Source organism: Protopterus annectens, chromosome 13.part0 (genome assembly GCF_019279795.1).
Source record: "Protopterus annectens isolate FY-2018-M chromosome 13.part0, PAN1.0, whole genome shotgun sequence".
Classification (NCBI taxonomy): domain Eukaryota; kingdom Metazoa; phylum Chordata; order Ceratodontiformes; family Protopteridae; genus Protopterus; species Protopterus annectens.
Genome location: NC_056747.1, coordinates 135460302 through 135486322, shown reverse-complemented (window position 1 = coordinate 135486322; position 26021 = coordinate 135460302). Strand labels below are relative to the sequence as shown.

At 40.5% G+C, this 26021-nt stretch overlaps 1 protein-coding gene across 1 annotated transcript in view; it reads left to right on the top strand.

The window, feature by feature from the left end:
- Positions 1-26021, top strand: part of TMEM38A (transmembrane protein 38A) — a 292537-nt gene that overhangs the window by 256740 nt on the left and 9776 nt on the right. The gene's annotated exons all lie outside the window — the stretch shown is intronic.

Here is a 26021-nt window from a genome sequence, read left to right as displayed (position 1 = left end):
TGAACAAGGGGGAAATCCATTTGGAAAGTAGAAACAGATGGATTAGAAGTAAGGGGAACTTTTGTTGTGATACAAAAGGATTAATTTACCTTGCATCGTCAAAAATGTAAGTCATTTTATGTTGGTAAAACAGAGAGAGTATTGAGGAGACGTATATATGAACACCTTTATGAAATTTCAAAAGCTAAAGAAACAAACGCACTATACAAACACTCTAGGGAATGTGAAGGGTATAAATTCCTCTTTTTTGTATTAGAACAAGTCAAGAGAGAGATTAGAGATGGCCCTTGGGAGGAATTGTTAGAATATAAAGAACTTTGGTGGCAGATAACTCTGGAAGCAGCGAAAACACCTGGTTTAAATGATCACATTTCTCTTTTACCTTTATTAAAACTAAGGGCTGCCAAAGTGTAAAGACTGCTACATGATTAATATGCCAGTAGATGGCGCCAATCTTATTGAATACATTGATTTTTATATGTCAAACAAGTTTTTTTATATATACATATATACACTTTTTTAAATGTTTAGATTTTAATAACCATGTATGATATATGCAATTTCAATAATATACTAACTATCAATTTTATGAAACTTATTTAAGATGTATTAAGTGAATTTTACACATTAATACTAATATATTTAGTGGTGACATCACACAAACTTTTTACTTAATATTCATGAGCCTTGTGGGAGAGCCTGATTAGTGTGTTTAAATGTTTTTTTTATGATGTTTATTGGTTAATGTTTTTACTTCTGAACTATTTAAGATGTAATTAGTGTAACTATTTGATGTCCTTCAAGGATGCATCTGCAGTCCTAACAAATGGGTTGTCCTGCCTCAGGCAGCCCTTCGGTCGGCCGGATTCCAAAGTCTGGGTCTGGCCTTGGCTGATGTCGCACTTCACCCGACGTCATAGCTGCTGTGAATTGGGTATAAAGGCATCAGCCGAAGCCATTTTCCTCAGTCTTTCTTGCTGCGCGGTGCCCGAAGCAGAAGCTGTTCGCAAGTGCCGGTCGGTCAGATCCAGAGATTACTACTACCGAAGACTTCTAAAAAGCTAAGTACCCCGTTGGGGACTCTTTCTTGCCTCAGCCGATGTCAGAAAAAGTAAATAACTATTTAACTTGTGGGAAACAAATACCTCATAAGGATTTCCACTCTTACTGCCTTCCTTGCTTAGGCCCAGACCACGACGTAGCAGCTTGTCTAGCCTGTGCTTCCTTCAATCGACGGACACTTAGACGTCGGTCGGAGTTTGCAGAGGAGTTTTTCAGCTCCGCTTTTGCTTACAAAATGCCGTCGGATACTCCGACTTCACAATTAGCTAAAAAGCGTAAGGAAAAGGACCGACACTCATGGTCCGCGGTTTCGGCCGAAACCACGGTTAAGCCAACCGCGAGTGTCTCGGTTTCAGCTGAAACCGAGTCCACGGTTCTTCCTTCGGCCGAAAGCATACCTCCTATAGCCGAGGCCTCACACAGCATGGCTGAATCTGCTACTGAAATTTCCCCTGCTGTTGCAGGTTCCCAGGATTTATCAGATACTATTCCTTTAGACATATCTACTCCTGCACGTGGAGCTGCTAGGCCCCCTGCATCTATGTCTATCAAGGCTTTTTCCAGGGCTAAAGCAGCTAAAACGTCTAAGGCCTTGCCTGCTAAAATCCCCTCACACAGGCCTACCTCTAGTTCCAAAATGCTCAGCCTGGCTGAGGATCTCATTTCCTTGATCAGGGATCCCAACCTCACCCTGACAGGGCCTCTCAACCCCTCCAGAGAAGAGGCCTAGAGCAGAGCCCCTGAGCCAGTTTCAACTGATTATTCCTCGGATGATTCAGAAAACTCAAATCCTCCAGAAGGCCCTTATTCTCCATATGAGGACTCTGATGCAGAAGACTCCATCCCTTCTGCCTCTCCTCCTGAGGAATTTTTTTTTGGGGAAACCCTGCATGCTATGAGAGAGCAATTTCAATGGCAGGGCCAGGATTTTTCAGATTCAAGGAAAAGGCTAAGGACCTTTTTACATTTACCACAGCACAGGCCTTTAGCCATTCCTCCAGTACTAACAGTTGTGGATGATGCATTTAATGATGCTTGTACTGCCCCTGACTCTCTACCCCCGGCCCCTGCTAAGCCTGACAGATATTACAGGGTCCCGGACACACACTTTCACTTGTATAAGGCTCCTATTGCAGATCCTGAAACTATTTCACAGGGCCCCAAAGCTGTAGCAGCTGCCTCTGCCAAAACCCTCCCTCTGAAAGAGAATCTAGGGCATTAGAGAGATGGGGTAAAAAGTTTATACTTCTGCTACTCTTTCGGCTAGGGCCTTAAACTGTCAATTCCACATGATTCAGTATCAGGAATTTTTGTTAGACCAGCTAAATAAAAAACTGTCCTCTCCTGAACCTATAGACCGTAAGTCCCTTCAGGATTTGGTACATAACACTCAGCAGGTCAGTAATCATTCCTTAAAATGCGGCTATGATGCACTGGAGGCTTCCTTTAGATCAGGTATGACTGGTACAGTGATCAGAAGGCATGCATGGTTAAAAGAGCAATCCTTACCAGACCATGTAAAGTCAAAGCTCCTAGATGCTCCCATGGAGAAACAAAGTTTGTTTGGCTCCCCTGCACAGCAAGTGCTAAAGAAGGTGGAAGAAAAAGCAAAATCTGTCCAAACAGTCAAGGATTTCTTACAGGTCCAGCCTCCGAGGTTTAGTAGAAATTGGCCTTCGAAGAATTGGTCCTTTCCAGACACTTCCAGAGCACAGAGGGGCAGAAATAGGCACCCAAGAGGCAGAGGCCAATCCAGAGGTGCCTACAGGGGATGTCAGTGGCAGCCTAACAACCAGAGAAGTACTGCCACAGATCCAGCTACTACCACTTCCACAGGACAGGCACAATGACTTGACTCTGATACCGCCTACCAGGGAACAACTGGAAGCACCCTTAGGCGGAAAGCTAGCCTTATTTTCCGTAAACTGGCATTATATTACAGGAGACAAATGGATTTTACAGACAATAGACAAAGGCTACAGGTTTCACTTCCACACTCTACCAAAAAAGAGAGGAATGCCAAACCTACCACCAAACCAAAAAACAAACGCTCTAGAACAAATCAACCACTTACTAAGGATGAGAGCTATAGAAAAGGCACCGTCTATGGAACAAGGACAAGGATTTTACTCCAGACTTTTCCTGGTACCAAGGAAAGAAAACCAATGGAGACCTATTCTCGACCTGTCCGCTCTGAACACATATCTCATTGTTCCAAAATTCAAAATGCTGACCCTACAGCAACTTCTTCCCATGCTGGGCAAGGAGTCTTGGCTGGTGACTCTAGATCTCAAGGAGGCAACCCTGCACGTCCCTATACGACCAGATTGCAGAAGATACCTCAGATTTCTTGCAGGATCAGAGCATTATCAATTCTCAGCATTGCCCTTTGGCTTATCTACTGCGCCCAGAGTATTCACGAAATGCCTGGCATCAGTAATTGCTCATTGCAGGCTTCAGGGAATTCAGATTTATCCATACCTGGACGACTGCCTAAAACAAGCGGACAACAAGACCAAATTAACAAAAGATTTGGAAAAGGTTATACAACTACTGCAAGCCCTGGGATACACAGTCAACATGAAAAAGTCAAGGCTGGTACCATCCCAAAGGATAACATTCTTGGGTGCAGAACTGGACACTTCAAATCAGATGGCATTTCTCACAGCAGAAAAGCAAAAGCAACTACCACTCTATTTCATGGCATTAACAACACAGAACCAGCTTACAGCAAGGAAAGTCCTGCAAGCCCTGGGTTACATGGCATCCTGTATAATATTGATTCCACATGCCAGACTGCATATGAGGAAGTTGCAATGGTACCTAAGGAATTTATGGTCTCAACACAAGCACAGTCTAGAAGCCCAGATTCCAATAATTCCATGCCTGAAGCAAGAATTCCTGTGGTGGGCTCAGGCCTGTCAGTTGAACAGAGGACTGCCTTTCCACAAGCCTCACCCAAGCCAGACTATCACCACGGATGCCTCAGACCTCGGTTGGGGGGCACACATGGTGGACAAGTGTATACAAGGCCTATGGACACAAGACCAGCTGAACCTACACATAAATCAAAAAGAGATGCTGGCAGTGAAACAGGCAATTCAGACATTCAGACCGTTTCTTGAACAGGGTCTTTTGCTGATAAGGACGGACAACACCACAGTCATGTGGTATATCAACAAACAGGGAGGCACACACTCATATCCTCTATGCCGGATGGCAATGGACCTGTGGGATGTGGCCCTGAACCTCAACATTCAGCTCCAGGCCATATTTGTGCCAGGAAAAGAAAATATACTAGCAGAACTACCACGGATTCCCACGAATGGATGCTGCATCCAGACATCTTCAAATCCATTACAAAGAAATGGGGACTACCAGAAATAGACCTGTTCGCATCCCCTCACAGCCACCAATTGAGGAAATTCTGCACAAGGACATACCACCCACTTGCTTGGAAGGTGGACTCCCTCTCCTTCAGTTGGGAAAACCTGACAGCATATGCATTCCCACCTCTTCCTTTGATGCACAAAGTGCTACTGAAGATCAAAGAAGATCACCCAAAGATCATCCTGATAGCTCCAGAATGGCCGAGGCAGCATTGGTACCCGCTACTGAGGAGTATGTCTCGGACACACGCATGGCCTCTACCTCTAGTTCCTTTACTGCAAACACAGAACAACTTCAAGATCCTACATCCAAACTTGAAAACACTGCAACTAGCTGCTTGGAATATTACATAAAACAAAATAACCCAGATCTATCTCAGAGGGTTAAAGACATTATCCTGGAGGCTCGCAGACCCTCCACAAGGAAGACTTATTCAGCCAAATGGAAAAGACACCTCATTTGGAGTGCAGCAAAAGGAGAAAACGTATCATTAGCAAACATAGCTAACATCCTGGAATATTTAGCAGAACTTTTCCACAATGGCCTGTCTTACTCCTCCATTAAGATTCATGCATCAGCAATTTCAGCAGAATACAACATGGATCCTCCAGTCTTCTCTCATCCTCTACTCAGACAGTTCCTGAGAGGAATTAAAAATGTAAAGCCTCCAAGGAAGCCACCTTTGCCTACATGGGACCTTAACTTTGTGCTGGAAAAGTTAACACTTCCCCCTTTCGAACCAGCAGCAACAGCAGAATTACAGTTCTTATCTTGGAAAACTGCTTTCCTGCTTGCAATCACTTCAGCAAGAAGGGTTTCTGAATTACAGGCATTAATGGCAGTACAGCCCTTCCTTATCTTCCATCAGGATAGAGTGTCCTTGAGAACTAACCCTACTTTTATGCCAAAAGTGGTCTCCAGGGTATCATTGAACCAAGCAATCCACCTACCAACATTCTTCCCCAACCCACAGAACTGGGGGGAAAGACTACTACATACCTTGGATGTGCACAGGCAATTGCGCTACTATCTGGACAGAACCAAGAACAATAGAAAAACTGATCAGCTTCTGGTAGCATATGCAACAGGAATGGAAGGAAAAGCAATTTCAAAACAGACAATCTCAAAATGGATAGGAAATTGCATTAGATTTTGTTACTCTTTTCATGGAAAGACAACTCCAAAAGACATCAGACCTCACTCCACAAGGGCTACAGCCACTACTACAGCTTTCTTACGAGGAGTGGCTACCAAAGACATTTTAGAAGCTGCTACTTGGAGCTCCGTGCATACATTTGCCAAGCATTATAATCTACCTTTATACTCCAGATCCCGAGCAGGTTTTGCAACTGCTGTTTTGCAAGGGATCTTAACTGCACCATAATCATCTTAGTGCCTCCTCCCCAGTTTGGCTATGGTAATCTACCCATTTGTTAGGACTGCAGATGCATCCTTGAAGGACATAGTACAGTTTTGTACCTACCATAAATGTAGATGTCCGAGAGGTATGCATCTGCAGTCAGGATTACCCACCCTCCTTCCCCTCTGTGGTACTCCTAGGGTATTTGCCCATCTTGTAGCTAGCTGGGGGAATCTATTATGGTGTATTTGTTTGTATATATGTATATACATGTTTATTTTTGTTTGTTCTCTACTGTTTGGAATCATTTACATTTATCCAAATTTAGCCTTCCTAGAGGGCACCGGGCATCTGGGGCAAGAAACACTGAGGAAAATGGCGTCGGCTGATGCCTTTATACCCAATTCACAGCAGCTATGACGTCGGGTGAAGTGCGACATCAGCCGAGGCCAGACCCAGACTTTGGAATCCGGCCGACCGAAGGGCTGCCTGAGGCAGGACAACCCATTTGTTAGGACTGCAGATGCATACCTCTCGGACATCTACATTTATGGTAGGTACAAAACTGTACTTTATCTGATGAAGTCCAAGTTGTATGTGGACGAAAACGCGTATTGTGGATGAATTGCGTTTATGCTTTTTTTGTGGATATTTAATAAATCGTGTGGCTTTTGTAAGCTGGTCGGAGTGTCCCTCTTTTGCCCACTGTGCTCTTTTGGACTTTGGAGTTGCTTTTTGAGTGCATTTTTTCACAGTTTTCAGCTTTCAAAAAAATATTACAGTCTGTTCCTTCCAGTTTCTCTGATATAGCAGAAAAACTCAGATTTTTCCATATGTGCTCTGTCTTCTAATTCTGCCATTTTTTAAACCTCTCTTCTTGAACAATCTCATACTCAGTCAGACATTTCTTCATTCTGACTTCTGATATTTTGCAGTTTTATCAGCTCATCTGAATATCTGTTTAAAGCTTCTTCCATTTTTTCAGCCTTTTGTTATTTGAGTTGATATACTCTTCAGTGTTTTATTTATTTTAATCATTTTTGAGCATATTGGACTTATTTTTCCTCTAGTTATTGGAAGTAATTTCTTCCATCAAAGCTGGAGTTTGAACTGCTTTTTTCTTAACAGCTGCAGGATTCTTACCAGCCAATGTTTTCCCCTTGACTTTTGTGATTGATTTTCTTTCAGTTTCTCTAAATTTCTTCTCTGCTTGTATCCAGGCAGTTCAGTTACTAACCAGTAACTAACATTTACAGAAAAAGACAAATTCACTGGCTTTATTTTCTGAGTTTCTCTTTTTTACACTGGGAGAGCTAAAATTAGGCTGTTACACAGTGTACAACCATCTTGGACATTCTGTTGTATGTGAGGCTGTGAGTGTCTCTCTTGCTAAACCACCCATCAAGCCATTTGCCTGACAAAAGTCTAGAATGGTCTCTCCTTCTTTATTCCTATTTCCTCACCCATCTGGACCAAGGCTTTCCTCATATCCTGTTCTATCTGTCCCAATATGTACACTCAGGTCCCCCATTATCAACACCAACTTATGTTGTCTTGCTTTATCTAGTAGGTCCTGTAACTGTTGCCTGAATACACTGTTTCCCTCATTATCACAACTCTGCTGTGGGGCACAAGCTGAGATTATGAATACTGCACTATTATTACAATGGAATCCGACTGATAATTCTGATGACATCCCTCACTGTCTTCTTTCTGAAGCCTTTCCCTCACATCATTTCTAGTCTATCCTCCAGCTCTGTAGTAGACTCTGGATCCCAAAAGAAGTGGCTTTGCTGCACTATCCTTTAATCTTGTCTCCTGGATATAGAGGATGTCCAGCTTCCTCCTTACTTTTGTGTCACCCACTTCCAACCTACCACTCATCAGTGAACCTATATTGAGTGTAGCAATGCTTAGTGTAGGTTTAGCAGGTTGATTGGTTTTACATCCAGATTTCACTCACCAGAGCTTTCACAAGTAACCCAAGCTGGGCAACTGGACATCATCCAGCCAGTAGCCTACTGAACAAAGGCTGATGGGCTTTATGGTGGGAACACAGGGGACAAGAGGGGCACATGTACTCCTAACATTAGCATGGGTCCCTGGTGTAGGTCTGGGTAGGCCAGGTCCTCAGTCCACTTATTACTAGGAAATATGTTCACTGCTGGTGACATTTGTGAATGCACCATATTACCTTGGGACAATTTTTACACTGAGCAGCTAGTCCTTCACAGCTCACAGAATGTGATCCATGTTTTTCTACCTAGAGGATACTGTGCAACACAGCTAATGCTCAAAGAAGTAGGTCTATATAACTCTTCTGATAGGCACCATCTAGTGTCTGTGCTGCTGCCCACATCTCCATTCTTGGGTGAGTTTGAGGTGGAACCACCTAGCATGTTATTTGGGAGATGGGAAGAGCCTCACAGAAAAATAGGGAGAACATGCAAACTCCACACATGCACTGAATAGAGGCCAGGGCTGAAGATTGTACTTTGTGCATGGGATGCGAACACCTTAACAGTTATGCCAACTATTCTCAATGTAACTTCACACAGACATTGGCCAGAAGTCATGATCAAACATTGTATCTTGTGCATGGGAGGTGAAGACCTTAACCATTAGAAAGCTAAATCCATCTACTAATTGTCCATTTATTTGTATGCTTTTCACACATACACAGAATGGAGGCGAATCCTCCTCCTCTGTAAATCTCATCTAAAACTACAACTGATAGCCCAGGGAAGTTCTTAAAAGACACAGTACCAAACAGGCTTCTAATCAAAATACATACAGGTAACACGCAATCTCTGCACATAACAGCAGTAACTAGCAAGGGTGGGCAAAGGGGTCAGCTGCACAAGGTTTTAGAGGGAGCGAATGGCAGTTGCTGATGGAGCTTTATTACAGTACCAACATTACTGAGTGAAGCACTTAGTGGATGTAGTATGACAACTGTAGCAAACCACTTACTACAATGTAAAAAGCAAAGCAGGAAACCTTTTTTTTTTTTGCTCCTCAACTTAACAGTTGAGGTGCACAGATTAGGAATAATGGATCTATGTAGCAGGAAGGCCAATTTGGGAGATCATGGAATGGAAAATAATTTTTTTTAGCTTGAGAACAGGCCAAGAGATCTAATGATCCTACTTAAAAGAACTGCCAGAGCAGGAGATTGGGGAATAGAGGGCTGATCTTTTTTTTTTCTTCTTAAGTTGTGGAGCACAGATCATGGAGAATGGGCCTAATGGTCTTCGAAGAAGCACAAAAAGAACAAACCTTTTGCCCCCCTTTTTTTCCCCTCTTAACGTAGAGGAGATCAGGGAACAGCACTCAGGACTGCATGAGAAGATATGGCTGTGCATAGCAATGGCTTATCTTCTCCCTCCAGCAACTGCTTCCAAAAGTTACTGCATGACATTTTCACAACCACAAACACACACACACACACACACACACACACACACACACACACACACACACACACACACACGTTGTGCTACTGCTTACCATCCTCCATAATGATGTCACTGACCTCCTACCTGATTTTAACCTTAAAGAACTTGCACAACAATCTACCCACCAAACCACCATACCAGCAAGCACTCACTACATCTAGCAATCACCAACATTCCCTCACTAATCTCCCACAATCACCATCCACTCTCCATCACTCAGTGACTACTGCCCAATTAGCTTTCTACTACATTTCCCACATTAAAAAATCTCCAAACCAAATCTCCTTCAGAGCTTGATCACAATCTTATATTAATTAAATGAAAGCAGCCCTTGGCACCCAAAACCAGTCATCAGGTTTAAATTCCAGTGATGCAAATCAAGCAGCAGACTCACTCACCAGTACTCAAACTACAATGTACCTACTTCCTCCTAATTTCCAGATTGTATAGAACAGTAAAATAATGGCTTATCATTGAACTAAATTCATTATTAAAACTGGGACAGAAAGCTTGACATACATAGGAAGCAATGTTACCCAAGACTCTAAACTAACGTTTACCAAACTCAAAAACCTAGCAAAACAAGCCATAAGAAGACATAATGATCATCAAATCCAAACAAAACTCTGTTCAAAACTCCCAAACAGTTCTGGAAAAAAGTCAATCAAATTACAGGTAGATCAGCCTCATCAACACAACAAAATACCACACCTATGTTTTCACCAAATTACTTTCTCAATGAATTTAACAATGTCCCATCAGTATCTAACAGCACCATATCCCAACCCTTTTCTGACTAACCTCCACCCTACGTTCCAGTGTTGTACTTCAAGCATATCAAAATCAGTGACATTGAAACATTACTTGAACAAATACCTATAGACTGCACTGCACCACAGACAGCATACATCCCTGGTTAATATACTAGTACAGAGATTTTATATGAGCACCTCTCAAACATATATACAAGGTATGCCTGACTCAAAACACTATGCACTCAATGTGGAGAACTGCTACAGTAAACCCACTTCCTAAACAATCCATCTCCTCCAAACCATCACACTACTGACCAATTTCCATTCTCTCCACCACAGAAAAATACAAGTAATCCAGAAAGCTTAAGTCAGATCTGCTTCCCAGCATATGACCCAGAGGGTGACAGGACTAACAACAAATAGAATATAAAGGATTAGTCCAGATAAAATCATTTTAGCTAGCAGATTTAAGAGACAGTCTCTGATGCTCTCCCAGTGGGAGGAATAAAGACACCTTGTTGAAGTTTCAAGTAGTTTATTCAGTTAAGTAGGTAGATGGACGAGTGTTTTTGCTGCACTACATTACATGCAACAGGTAAGTTATTTAAAGGTAGTTACAGACAGTGGTGGAAGGGTCCAGGTGAGCTGACCGGAGGAAAATCTGGGAGATGGTAAAACAAGGAGCCAACCCCAAAGCTTAGAGGTTAGTCCCTTATTTGAATATTCCTGAAAGACTTGTAAGGAATTACTACCTCAGCAGCCTGTGGAAACTCTTTCTTAGTTAAAAGGTTTGTATTTTTAACAAACATAAAAGTGATAACATACCATGAGTAACCTCTATAGAACTATATTTAAGAAAACACTTTTGCCTGAGCTTCATCAGGTCCATCTAATAGAGTGGCTTACAGTTTGATTATTGAAAATGCCTGCTTTTATGAGGCTGTTACCAGACTTTATTAGCTTGTTTTGTATCACATGTAATATGAGAGGCTCTGTATGCCTTTGTGGAGCTCATATTCCTTGAAGCAAATTAGGAAAGGTTTATTACAGAACTTTTCAGTCTGGCTTGTTCTCATAAATGCTTGTATCACATGTAATATGAGAGGCTGTGCCCACTTTTATGGGGCTCATATTCCTGAAATACATTATAAAAGACTAATCATCTCTTGTTTACAAAAAAGATCACAATGCTTGCTTATAACAGGTGCATATGCATGACTAATGTGACCAGCCACCTGATGAAGATAGACCTTTTTATGTTTAGGGTAGGTAGTCACTTAGAGCCACACTAGGCGACTCCTATCCTTTGATAAATAGATGTATCCAGAGGAAAAACTTACAGTAGAAACAAGTCACACTGCTCACTTTTACGGGTTCAGGGATGTGCACTTGTAGAAGGAAAAATGTAAATACAGTTTGAGACCTCAAAGGAAGCACTCAGATCTGCCCAGAACTGGTGGTCAAGGACACCACATATGCAAATGTCATAGATATAGTCAACCTGCTGGCAGACAGGTTCAGTGAAAACTTCACCCCTCTGTCCCCCCATCAATAAATCAGGACATCCCCAGCATCTGCCCCCCTCCCCTTATCTCTAGGGAGCAAATCATCACTGCCCTCTCAAAGGTAAACAATACAGCCTCCATGGGACTCGATTATATCAAAGGCTGCATCCTACATGAACTCAGGCAGGAATATGCAGGACCATTAGGCACCCTATTCAACCAAAGCCCGAGTATCGGCTTCATCCCAGCCAAGTGGAGGACAGCCACTGTCATCCATTTGCACAAAGGTGGACCATACACAGATCCAGGAAATTATAGACCCATCAGCCTAACTAGCCTGATCCGCAACGCCATGGAACGGATTATCATGGACCTCATTAATAAGGACGCTGGCAACCTCCAGACACTCAATCCCACACAGTTTGATTTTGTCAAGGGAGGTCATGTCTGTTAAATTTGGTTGACTTCTTTGAGACTTTTACCAAAGCCATGGATGAGGGGAAAACGGTGCAAACCATCTACCTTGACCTGGCCAAAGCCTTCGATATTATTCCCCACTCAGGAATAATAATTAAACTCTCTCAACTAGGCATCAAGCTGTATGTTACCAAATGGGTAGCAAACAGGCTCACTGATAGAACCCACCTGGTCAACACAGGGAACGTCACCTCAAGCAGCAGACCCATAATAAGAGGTGTACCACAGGGATCAGTCTTAGGGCCTCTGTTGTCTGGGATGTACTTTTTTGAGGTGCAGGCCAAAACAGTGGGCTATGGCTGACCATGTTTGCAGATGACTGCAAGCTAGGTACTGTCATCAATTCCCCTAGTGATGTGGAAATCCTCCAGGAGGGTCTCACCCAAACATAAGACTTGTGCCAGAAACATAGCCTCAAACTGAATGCCAAAAAATGCGTCATCATCCCCTTTGAGGAGAGTGACGTCCTCACAAATTATCACATTAATGACAAGGTCCTAAGCATGCAATCAGTCGTGAGGGTTGAGAGCAAACCAACTACTTTTGACCACAATATTACCTCTGTTTTACAGAAAACTTTCTACATGGCCCACCTCATTAGTAAGGGTATCTCATCCAGGGGCAAGGAGATAACATCCTAGTATTCTTCCCTTATAAGACCCATTATTAAGTACAATGCCCCTTTCAGCATGTACCTCACAAAGTATATGCAGCAGCTGGAGAGACCACAGAGGTTCCTCATCAGGAGAATCCAGGGCCTCAAACATCTACTGATGGGCTAAAAGTCCTGTCCCTCTACTCAGTCTCATACAGATTCCTCAGAGGTAACCTCTGTCTGGCATTCAAAGCAAACTCAGACCCCGCCTTGATGGGACTGCTGCATATCTGCAAGTCAAGCTCTACTCAAGTAACCCACACATGTGAACTCAACCTGGTCTGTGACATCAATACGATTTGTTGGCGGGACAGATTTGTGTCCCAGAGACTTTCCTTTCTGTGGAATAGACTCCCTCTCCACATCAAGCAGAGTACCTCATTAACCCTTTTTAAGCACAACCTGAATAACTGGATGGGGAACAGAAAATACACCCCTGGGATTCCACCTGTGTCTCTGCTGGACATGGGCATCAGGTGCTGACTTGTCGGAACATGGGCTAAATTCTTAGCTAGGCTTGTAAGATCCTCAAGGCCAATAGCCTAGTAACTTCCTATGATCCTATGAACCTTTTGTATAGGCTTTTTGCATCTACAGAATAAAAATCCACCAAGTAGTGAACTGCAGACTATACAAAATGTTTAATAAAAATAAGTATTTTAGATGTTCTTTTAGCATAGGGAAACTGGTTCTAAAGTGTAAAGAATACAACAGTGTAGAGTGTGGCCCTAGGATAACAGTTTTAGATGGTGAATTTATGGCTCTTCGGTTCAGACTGTTCCTCTCATCTCTGTGCCTGGCTAGATATAAAGCTGGAAACTAGGATGGGTCAGGCAGAAGAGCGGTTAACTGATCTGAAAGAAAGGGTGGTGCCATGGAGCCAGAGCGGGGTTAGAAGATGTAAAAGGCTGATGCAATCAGTATGGGTGTAATCTGTCGATCAGACTGAGGCTAGTGTTTGCCCCCCCCCCTCACTACTAACAGTAAAAGGAATGCCTAAGTCGCAAATGAGTCATAGAAAACATTTTCAAATAAGTGAAAGTTGCTATTTATTTATTATTTATTTTATTAATTTTACATTTGTTTACCAGGAAAGCCCGACTGGACACATGTCCTTTTTCAGTGGAGGCCTGGGCAGAAAAGCTCCAGTTAGTACATATACATAACAAATGTGAATAACAACAAAATATTGAAGTAATAAGATAGATCAAAGTCCAATTTGCAGTAGTTGCATTACATAACTTAAATGTGACTTATATACATTAGTAACGGGACAAGAAACAGCAGTATATAGTACACTGGCATACAGTGTGCTATGCTCACAAGAATTATAAAATCCAACAAAACATTAGAGGAATTTTATGCAGGCATGAAAATATATAGATAGTAAGAGAGTGAAAAAGTTGCAGTATAAATAAGTAAGATCCCATAGTGTATGTCAGTAGAATTTAGGCATTGATGAATAAAAGTAGGTGGTTAGAAGATAGGTTATATTATGATGTTAGAAACAATCATAGTTTCTGTGTGTTTAATTAGCCAGGAAAATCTGTAGAGGAGACAGTTGAGAGTGAGTTGCTACCTGTCAACTGGGGGCGGAGCATGGGCAGAGTGACTTGATAAGGAAGTGTTGTTTTAGGCTAGTTTTGAATAGAGGTAAGGATGTTATGGAGGTAATGTTTACTGGCAGTTCATTCCAGATTTTACCTATGCAGTTAGCAAATAGGGAATCCCCTGCTTGGTTTCTGGATAAGTAGGTTTTTATTTGTTGTTTGTTGGTGGAACGTAGAGGTCTATTGGTAACATAGTGTTGAAGAAGGGTTTGTAAGGCTGGTATTTTTTCTGGATCTGAGCAAATTTTGTGGGCCATTGTCAATTGTGTATAGTGTAGGAGGTGGGGGAATTCTAGCCAGTTGAGTTGCTTGAGTGTGAGGCAGTGGTGTGATCTCGTTGGTGAATTTGTGGCATATCTTGCAATTGTATTATAGCAAGATTAAACTTTTTGTAGTTCAGATTTCTTGAGGTTAGTGAGAACAGGGGCTGTGTACAGTAAGGTAGAGATTAAATGTGTTTAGGCAATAGCTATTTTGGTATTTTTGGTAAAGTAGTGTTTATTCCTGTATAGAGTACTTATTTTTATGCACTTTTTTCACTGTTTGGGAAATGTGAATATCAAATTTAAGTTTGCAGTCGATTTCTACTCCTAAAAGTTTAGTGTGTGGTGATGAGGTGATGATGCTATTGTTAATTGAGGAGATGAAGAATGTGCTAAAGGAGGGAGCAGTTTTATTAGGAAGACCATTAGTTTTTTTTTTTTTTAGGGTTTAAGATTAGATTAGCACTTGTGAGCCGGGACTCGACTTCATGAAAGGCTTTTTGAGTTAGAGTCTGAAGATCCAGCAGAGAGGGTGCAGAGCAGATCACTGTGGAGTCATCTACATAGTGGATGAGTGATGCATGAGTGGTTGCTAGATGGAGTTTGTTAGTAAATAAAGAGAATAGAAGTGGGCCTAAGATAGAACCTTGAGGCACTCCAAGAGTGACTGGTAGTAGGGGTGATAGAGTTTGTTGCCAAGAGACTGCTTGTTGCCATCCTGTGAGGTAATCTTGGAACCATGCAAGTGTGGAGTTTGAGAAATGAAGGTCAGTGAGGGTATTTAGTAGGTTAGTATGAGAGACCACGTCAAAGGCTTTTGACAGGTCTAGGAAGACAGAAGAGACATAGTTATTATTGGTCCTATGGAAGTTGACAGTGTTAGTGAAAGACATTAGTGCAGTGGTTGTGCTATTGTATGCTCTGAATCCATGCTTGGGTATTAGTTAGGAGATTGTTAGTAAGAAGGTAGTCATTAACCTGCTTATGAACTACTCTTTCAAGAATTTTTGATAGTGGAGACAATATTGCAATTGATCTAGTTATTTAGTTCAGCTGATGGGCCGCCTTTGTGTAGGGGAATGATATATGAGGTTTTCCAGATTGGAGGGACCTGGTGTTCAGCTATGGATCTATTGATTAGTAATGAAATGGTACACTATACCTTCTGCTGTTATCTATAAGTATTCAGCAGGTAGACCGTCTGTGGCTAGTTTGGTGGGTTTTAATTTTTTCAGCAATCTTTTGATAGTGTCAGTTGCTACTGGTTGGAGAGAAAATAGTGGTGAGATGTTTGTTGTGAGGAGTGGGGGATTGACTGCTGAGGGAGTTTGAGTTTTGGATAGTTCTAGTATGGTTTCTGTAAAATATTTGTTAAATTGAGTAGCAATATTGTCTGAGTTGTTGGATATTGTTTATAGTGCACCAGGAATTTAGTGGTGCCTGGCTTGTATTTCAGTGTAGTAGCTGGCTTTATCTATTTTAATTTGTTTCTTAGCTTTGTTTCTAAGTTTCTGATAAGTTTGTCATGTGAGTTGGGACTTATTTGATTTCCAGGTAGACCAAACCTTATCTCTAAGTCTGAGAAGGTTTAGTGTTTCTTTTTTTAGCGAAGGGGCATAGTTAGACTTAACATGTATGTATCTAATGGGTGCTTGAGAGTTTAGAACGGAGAGGAGGGTAGTGTTGAAGTAATTAATGGCTTCTTGTAGTGGAAGCTGTTTTAATGGTGTCCAATTATAGCTTTTAAGTATTTCTACACGTTTGTTGGGGTTGAGTTGTTTTGTATTTCTTATTTGTAGTAGAATAGGTTGTTTAGTTGGGTTTGTTCTTTTTCTGACTAAATAAGTGGGATAGTGGTCACTGAGGCTGTCTGGCAGATGACCTGAGTGGGGGTAAAGGGCAGGCCTGTTTGTTAGTTTGTACATGTCAAGGGGGAAAAGCCACTGGAAAAATCATAGAGAAACTCCTCTATACACAACTAACAGAATACATCAGCAAATAAAATCATCCTTCACACACACACACACACACACACACACACACACACACACACACACACACACACACACACACACACACACACACACACCATGGCTTTTGTTTAGGATGCAGCCAAAAGCAACACTTTGGACTGGCAGATTAAGTTCTTCTAAGCATGGTGGAAACACAAAGTCGACACTCCTGCAACCACACACCTCAATAATCCTGTGTAGTAAATGACCGCAAATACTTGCAAGCGGTAAAAAACACTTTTTATTGCAGATGACTGCAAACTAGGAGCCATAATCAAAACTCCTAATGATGTGGACATCCTACAAAAGGGCCTCACTGAGACAGATGCCTGGTGACAAAGCCATGGCCTCAAGCTCAATGCCAAAAAGTGCATTGTCATCCCTTTTGGTAAAAACTCTGTACCCATGAACTACCACATAGGCGGTAGTCTACTTAACATTGAAAGTGTTATAAGAGACCTTGGAACACAGGTGGACAGTAGTCTCGCCTTTGACAATCACATCGCCACAGTAGTCAGGAAATCCTTCTATGTGGCACACCTCATCACAAAAGGTTTCTCATCCAGGAAAAAAGAGGTCATTGTTCCCCTCTACTCAACACTCATTAGACCCATTATAGAGCACAACACCCCTTTTGGTATGTACTTCACAAGACATCTACAACAACTGTAAAGACCACAGAAATACCTCACAAAGAGGATTACTGGCCTCAAGCAGATGCCCTACGCAGACCGTCTCAAAAAACTCCAGCTTTACTCTGTTGCATATCGCCTACTCAGAGGCGATCTCTGCCTAACATACAAAGCTATGTCAAACCCAGAGCTGATGGACATGCTCCACGTAAAGAAATCCCAATCCCTCCGAGCTACACGATCTAGGAACCTAAACCTTGTCACCACAATAAACAGAAAATGCTGGAGGGATAGATTCCTGTCTCAGAGACTTCCCATACTCTAGAACAAACTACCTATCTATATCAAACAAAGCTCCTCCTTAGCACTCTTCATGAAAAATCTTGATGATTGGATGGGAGATAGGAACTTTACCCCGGGGATCACTTCTGTGGCTCTGCTTGACAGGGGCACAGGAAAATAATTTTCTTGGGTGGCAAAAGCCAGGGTACCATTTGGCTAGGCTTATATAGGCCCTAGGGCCAACAGCCTAGTACCTACCTATGAACCAAAATAATAAATGGATAAGTGCTTTCATCAAGACTCTTCTCAACTTCACCAGATAAGAGCCAGTCCATAAAAACAGTTATAAATACATTCTGTAAAACCATTAATCAAGAAATAGACCAATCCTACCACATTCTCATAGAAGGACCTCCCTAAACTCATGAATATTAACAAATAAATAACAAAGCAGCATTTTAAATACAAAATGTAATGCACATGTAAATGCTATTAATATCAATATTAAAAAGACAAAAACATATACAATATGCTAAAAAATTAAAATATAAAGTATAATGTACTTATTTTACTATATTTTATTACCTCTCCATCACTTTTAATTTTAAAAGACAAGCAATGGAGAAGGAGTCATTTAAACCTGGCCACTGCCCAGCATTAAGGGGACCTGCCACAGTAATTTATTCTTTTCCAAAAGCAAGCCCCATGGGCCATCCCTTTTATCTAGTTCAACAATGTCCACAATGAAAATTTTGAAAGAGTGGTCTGTTTTTTCTGTGCAGTGTTTACTTAGGGCATTTGTGGGTTTACCAAGTCTGATATCTCTCAAGTGCTCATAAATTCGATTTTTAAATTTCCTTTCTGTCTTTCCAGTATAAAAACACTCACAATAAGTTACACAATGCACAATAAACCACTCATTCAGTATGGCAATACACCTTCATATTCACCTGTATTCTAAAACCATTCACTGTAAATTTATGACCTTCCATTACATAGCTACACTGAGCACAGGATCCACATTTTTTCATTGAACCTGTCTGAATAACATTTCTGATAGATTCTAAAATACATTTTAAATTCTTCCCTCTCTTAAAAACAATATTCAGTTTAATCCCAATACATTCAGGGGTTCATCAAGACTCTTCTCAACTTCATCAGATAAGAGCCAGTCCATAAAAACAGTTATAAATACATTCTGTAAAACCATACAGGGGTTGGGAGGGTGGCCTAATGGTTAAGGTGTTTACCTTACAAACACAAGGTGCAGCGTTTGAATCTCACAAGGGGTAATTGGCTAGGCTTAAAATGGCTCACAAGAGCAGTTAGCTTAGTACTAATCTATGAACCTATGAACCTATTCCCTGATGTCCCTGTCATTAAGCAATATAGGCCAATTTTTAAATAAAATATCCAAAACATCCTTGCTATTACTATGAAAGGTAGTAATAAAAGCACATTTAAAGTTTTGATTGTGTTCTACAGTGGAAGGGGTCAAATTAGTATCTACACCTTCCCCATTCACCAAGCAACCATCAGTGGAAAGCATGTCCTGATCAAGAATCACCTCCTGGTCACCCAGCAAAGGCCTAAAAAAACCTCTTTCTCTTTTGTTAACCACCTCAATCATAACTTCATTTAGAAGCCATAATGGGTAACCTTTCTTAAAACATAGCTTTCAGATGGTCACACTCATCCAAAAAGTTGTCAAACAGCCTGACCATCCGGGCTACCCTTACAAATTGGCCTTTTACTACACCTCTATCAAAATGCAAAAAGCTATTTGAATAGGTTGCTTTCCTATGAATTTGTACTACAAAGGCCTTTAAATGAACCTGTTTTGAGTAGAACATCCAAATATGGTATTTTTTCATTATTAACATCATGTGTAAACTTTAAAAAGGTAGCTGTACCATTAATATATTCTAAAAAGGGGAGGGATCTCGTCTCCCGGACCATTCCAACAGATGAAGACATCATCCAAAAAGTGTGTATAAAGTGTGCAAAACTTAAACCATGGAGTATTCCTTAAAAATCTCCTTTCCTATTCCAACATAATTATGTTGGTGTGCAAACCACCACACGCTGACCCCATTGCCACACCTTCTATTTGTAAAAAAAGTTCATTATCAAACAAAATAAAATTATTGGTAAGTGCCAGCTCTAACAAAGTCTCATAGGTGTTAACCAGAGTCTGGGAAAGACTTTTTTCCACCAGGAAATCACAAAACCATTTCACGCCTATAGTGTATTACCATGTATAAATCTCTGACATCATTTGTAATAAAATTAATCATTTCATAAAATTCCAACATGTTAAATCTTTTTCAAAAAATTCCATGAGTCCTTGCATAACAGGGGTTCATGCTGAACTAAACCCTTCAATCTAATATCTAAGAATTTAGCTATGGGTTGAGTAATAAAACCCTGGCATCGAGTATGGGTCGCATGGGTGGTTGCTCCAAATCTTTATACATCTTGGGTAACCCGAAAATTAAGGGAATTTAGCATTCCTAATATCTAATTCACAAATCTTTTCAAAAAGTTGTAATGAAGGATGGATGGGGGGGTTGAAGGTACTGGATAACTTTACAGGATCCATAACTGACCTACAATCCTTAAATAACACATTGAAATTCAATTTTCTGGTGTATAATTTCAAATCCAATAATGCTGTTTCAATATTAATACATTCATCAGGGACAAAGGTCAACCGTCGAGCAAAAATGTCACAGTCTGAACTATCAATTAGTACACTTCTGCCTTTACTTAAAATGTATGATGATTTCAAACTGAACCTTCACAAAATCACTACCACCTAGTATGAGTTATTTTTGTCTTTTTGCCAAAGCTGACCTAACATCCATTACTTATAATGTGTAAGGATTTCTAACTGAACCTAGACAAAGAAACTTCTACCTATATCAACTTTTCTTTGCCAAAACTGATCAAATTTCATAATATTTTGTCTGTACATCCTTCTTAAAAATGTTATGCATGCAAGCCTCTGGCTTATCTTATATATATTTTCAAAATGGTATTCTCTTAAAAATAATGTAACATATATTTTTTTATTGTAAAGATGTGACTTTCTGTAACTTTTTGTACTATGTATTGGAGCTTTTCTCCTCGGGTCTCCACTGAAAAAGGGCCACAAGCCCAGCTGGACTAACCCGGTTTACAAACATCAATAAATAAATAAATAACTTGAATGGCTGAAAACTTTAAAGTCACCATCATTATTTAAAGAAATAGACAAACCAGAGGGGGCCATGTTAGCACCAGGCAAAACTGTTGGTGAATTAACAGTTAGTACTTCACAAAGACACCTCTCCTGTTGCCCCTCTGGTTGAAAGCATACCCTCCCAGCCCCTGTTGGCATGCTGAGAGCCCTGCGGATTGTTCTCTTTATAATTCTGCTCCCTCAGTCATTCTGACCATCTCAATGGTGGAAATTCTTCCTCCCCTTAAAAGTCTCAGTCTGAACCAAATCATTCCTTTGTTGTACATGGTCACCCTAACCTTGGGATTTCGGGGGTTCAGGGTATGCAATATTTCTCTCATACTCAGATTTATCATGTTCAATTTTGTTCAATTTCCAGTTCTTAATAATATTAACCTGCTATTCAATACTTTTAAATATACGCACATACTCAAAGTTATTGACAGAATGTGTGGCATTACAAGTCAATAGTTCATCAAGTATTGTAGCTTCCTGTGTTAAACTTTGTATAGTTTTATCATTATGCCTAAGTACCAGTTCCATGTATTCAAACCCATGCTGATCAAATAAATGCAACAATTATTTATGAAATGCAGAGTTACTAATCAGGCCTCTTGGAAACCACCACAAGCTGAGGCCTTTAGGAACAAGCTTTAGTTTTAGGCATTCTTTAAAAAGAAATTTTCAAGCTGCAATGTCTTAATTTTTAACAAAAACCTATCAACTTTCTCAAGGTTGTCATTGTAAGAAGTAGCACTTACATTCCTTTGTGAAACAAACTTGTAGCAGATAGCCAGGTGTTGAAATGTGGAGCTTCTGAATGCATTGTCGATCCTTCATTCATAGTTTGTGGCCATCTACCATCATTACCATGCCTATTTGGGTCGGAATTGTTGTGAAAAACACCTCTAATTCCATTTTCGCTTCCCATAAGTGAAACAGGCTCCAAACTGGTCCTTCTCTTGTTCGTTCCATTAGAATTGGTCTGCTCAGTGAGCTGGAATGAATGGTTACCTTCCCCCTGCACAGCAAACACTACCTGGATGTTCAGGGGCATGTTTTGCCTTTCTAGCCTCTCCAAACGTTGGCTTATGTCCTGCAACAATAGCGTTAAGTCATTGATGGATTTACCAAACTCCTGAGAATATAATGGCGGTGTGTTATCCATGTCAGTGCCCAATGCCATAAAACCAACTAAAAAGCACAAAAGGACACACAAACTGGTGAAAACACAAAGTCGTCACTCCTGGAACCTCAATAATCCTGTGTAGTAAATGACCGCAAACACTTGCAAGCGGTAAAAACACTTTTTATTGCACCATTTTTATTGACCTATCCATGGTACTTGATCTAGTTGATAACAATATTCTCTTAAACTGCCTGCTTGAAATTGGAATTAGTACAGATAATATTCCTTTCTTTCAAAACTCTCTAGCTGACAATTTGGTGTCAAAGTCCAGTCCTAACTCTTTCCTCCAGCTAACCTCAGAAAAGGTGTCCAACAACGGTCCATCATTGCCCCCTTCCTATTCTCCATCTAACTTCTTTTGACCTCCCCCACCTTCCTTTACTATTTTATGCAGATGATGTGATTCTATATTGGTCAAATCAGCCTTCACTCACAACACTCCAAAAAGAACTTCAAGCTGATTTCTTCTGTCTTATACAATGGATTAAAAACAAAGGCCTACTACTTAACACCCAAAACAAACAAACCAAAAAAATGCTTTTTTGTACAAAAAAGAAACTCCACAAAACTCATTCTTCAGCTACAAATATATTTTGATCATAATACCACCATCTTAGAAAACACAAGCTCTTACAGATACTTGGATATGTAGCTAGATCAATATCCCAGCTTTATTCTCAGTCTTGACAAAACCAGGAAAAAGGTTAACTCACTGCTGTTCTCGGTTATCAAACTCTCCCCATTTCTATTCAAAGCATCCCGATAAGCTACTGGTAAATGCATCCTTCTCTCTTAACTGAAGTATGGCCTCCCCTTGGCAACATCTGCTTCAAAGACAAATACCACACAGATATTCAATTGATCACCAATAAAATTTAGTTTCATTAGTCTCTCTCTCCCCACGGTGATTAACGCTACCACAAAACCATAGAAAAAGCAAAATTACCTCCAGTCAAATGAAGACATGATTTCCTAGTAGGCTCCAAACCTACAACCATGACCATTCAGCTCCCTTATTACTAGCCTCCCCCCCCCCCAAAAAAAAACAAGCTTCACTGCACAAATTACTGCTTCTCTGTTCTTGGCCAAAACTCTGGGAATCTATTCCCTTCTATTTCAAAGAAATATTATTAGACACAGTCTTCCAGACACAACTAAAAAACAAGTTTTGAAACTTGCTAAATGCCAGTGTTCTACCCGACCACATTAACTAAGCACACCATATCCTTTCACTGTGCAATAACAGCTGACTCTTGCATACAGAGTATATAACTTCTCTATAATGCGTTAGCTTATTTCATCTTCAATTAACTGTATAAAGTAAATAATTTCTCATACTGGGTCCTTAACTATACTTACCATGTTGTTACTCTAACAAGGTTTGTACTGTATTTCCTTGTCACACTGTCCTGTATATTTTAATTTATTGCAATACTCTTTCTGGACTGAGACTGAAACTGATGAGTAGTGATCAGTGCTCTATCTTGGTTAACAAATTCAAATAAATAAATAAATAAAATAAAAACATAACAATAAGTTACTCTAATTCTACAAGTTTGTACTTATGTAAATACACTTACTTTGTATTTCTTTCAACTGTACTACTCTGTATGTACAAAAATGTCAGAGTTTCTCTGCTGATATCTACACAATTGTAATGTACATATTCAATTCTGCATCACGTCTAATCTATTTTCATTTTTGCATAACTATTGCTGCCTTTCCCTGTGTTCTATAAGTCCTGGGTTGTGGCTAAAATAGGTGCACTTTGGATCAGCCCACAACCCTGGTCAACAAACCTAAAAAAAAACATAAAGTAATAGAGCTATATCCAACCACACATTAAGGTATATTTCCTAGCATAACCAAGTAATAGGTTTGCTAAGATAATCTAAACCATATTTTCTATGCTTTGGTGGGTGCCAAATACTACCATGTGTTTTTTTTTTTTTGGGGGGGGGGGTTAACTTAATGCTTCATATATACTAACCAAAGGTCTAGTGAAGAAAAAATCATTCTGTAGTTCAGTTTGCAAAGATATATGGCATCAACTCTCAGGAGTAGTAAAAAGTCCCATATATGGCTACATTACATAAGTCTGCTTATACGATTTGTATACTTGACTAGTTTGTTTACATCACAGAATAAATGTCTCAGAATTACATGTATCCATATAACAGTTGGTATAGTTTTCAGTTTATTTGAAGGTTAGGTATGTATACGCTGTGTGTATGTTTTTAATATAATGCTTACTGCAGTACATGTTCTGACAAAATTATACATTAATATAATGCTTAGTACAGTACTTCTATCAGCCAGGTGACTACTTCCATGTTTCTTTTGAAGCCCAAACCCTAGAATCCTCAGTGGCTTACATTCATGCTGGACTATAGCAGTATGAGTGTCACTGGTCTGAAATTCAGATTATAAATATTTTCAGGAACCTCCCAGCCCTGCTGTTTTACCAGTATTTATTGCACATTACACCCTTTTGTAACTCCACATATCCTACAGGTGTACAGCTGGCTTCCTGAAGAAGAGCAATAGAACATATAAAATCTAATGTTATATAGTGCAGACTGTTAAACCTTTTATGTTTTGTAATTTTACTCCGCCCAGAGGATCTGAGGCCTGAAATAATGTTTCATCACTGTCGTGTTCTTAAATACCACTGTTTTTCTAGTTGCCTGCCTCTTATGTTAATTTGACCATATATCTCATTTCCTCTCTGCTTTCATTTGCTTGTGTGAGTAAGCAAAAAATTATCATTTTGTGAAATCACTCCCCTTCAACTATTTAAATTTATTGGCCATTCTACTGTATTCCATAGTACCGGAATACAAAAGTGATCACCCCCTTTCAATCTTGCTGTTTTAAAAATAGTGACTCTCCACTAAAACTTAACTTTTTAGACAGCTAAAACTTAAGTTACCTACTTTCACATCTAACTTCTCTAGTGCACACTGCAGTGTTTAGGATAAACCATTTTTTTTTTCATCTTACCTTAAAGCATCCCTGTGACTAGCACTTGCTCTAATACCTGCTGGAAAGCACTAGGAAGCCTTAAACTGATACAAACACTCAACTCTCTTTATTAATAAGGAGAAATTAATCATAGGCACTAAACTGCCTATAATTGCAAAGTACCTTGCTAAGGTAAGGGAAAACAGATCCTGTACTTTAAAAAAAAAAAAAAAACACCAAACCAGGCATGTCCAAGGGTCAGCTTCCATTGATTTCTCCTGCCCACCTGGTGAATCTGGGCATACTGGGGCAATGCAGCAATTGTCTCATGTACACAGACAACTCTCTCCTCCTACCACCCAACACTACAACCTGTGAGAGATGCACTTACATAGCCAAACTGGAAGCACAGCTCTCTCCACCCAAGATTGTGATAGACAGTCAAGAGGAGAAGGTTAACACCTGCACTACACCTCAAGCAACACATAGCCCATATAAACTCACACAACCAACACCTACACATAGCAACACTAAATCCACATATGCGGAGGCCCTTAACTGTAACCTGCCCAAGCAACAAGGACCTCCGAAGCTAAAACGCAAACAAACACCACTCACAACCAAAGTGTCACATAGCTCACAACACCAGTGTGCCACCCAGCAACAGCCCCTACGGCAAGACATGTACCTAACACTTTAGTCATAGGTGACTCTATAGTCAGGCACACTGATGTCCCACTCACCAGGCCGAACAAGGAGAAAATTATAGTGAGCTGCCTGTCGGGTGCCAGGATCTGCCACATAACGCATGCAATCAAGTCACTCCACAACAAGTACAAATATGACTCTGTCATTGTCCATGGAGTGAATGACTTGAGACGTACCTCCCTGGACTACATGAAAAGAGACATGGAAGAGCTCTCGGATCATGTGGTCCAGGCAGGTATGACCCTAGCCCTGAGTAGCATCCTGCCTTCGCCCAGAATTATACCACAATATAAGGACAAAATGATTGACTTCAACAATTGATTAAGCTTCTGGTGTCATTCAAAGGGGATCCAGTATCTCACTGCCTGGGATGACATGATCGACAGACCACGATGCTTTGCCAGAGATGGTCTGCACCTGTCACCCTGGGATTCAGGTTACTGGCAAAGGCTCTTGCCAACCCTATAGTGCCTGTT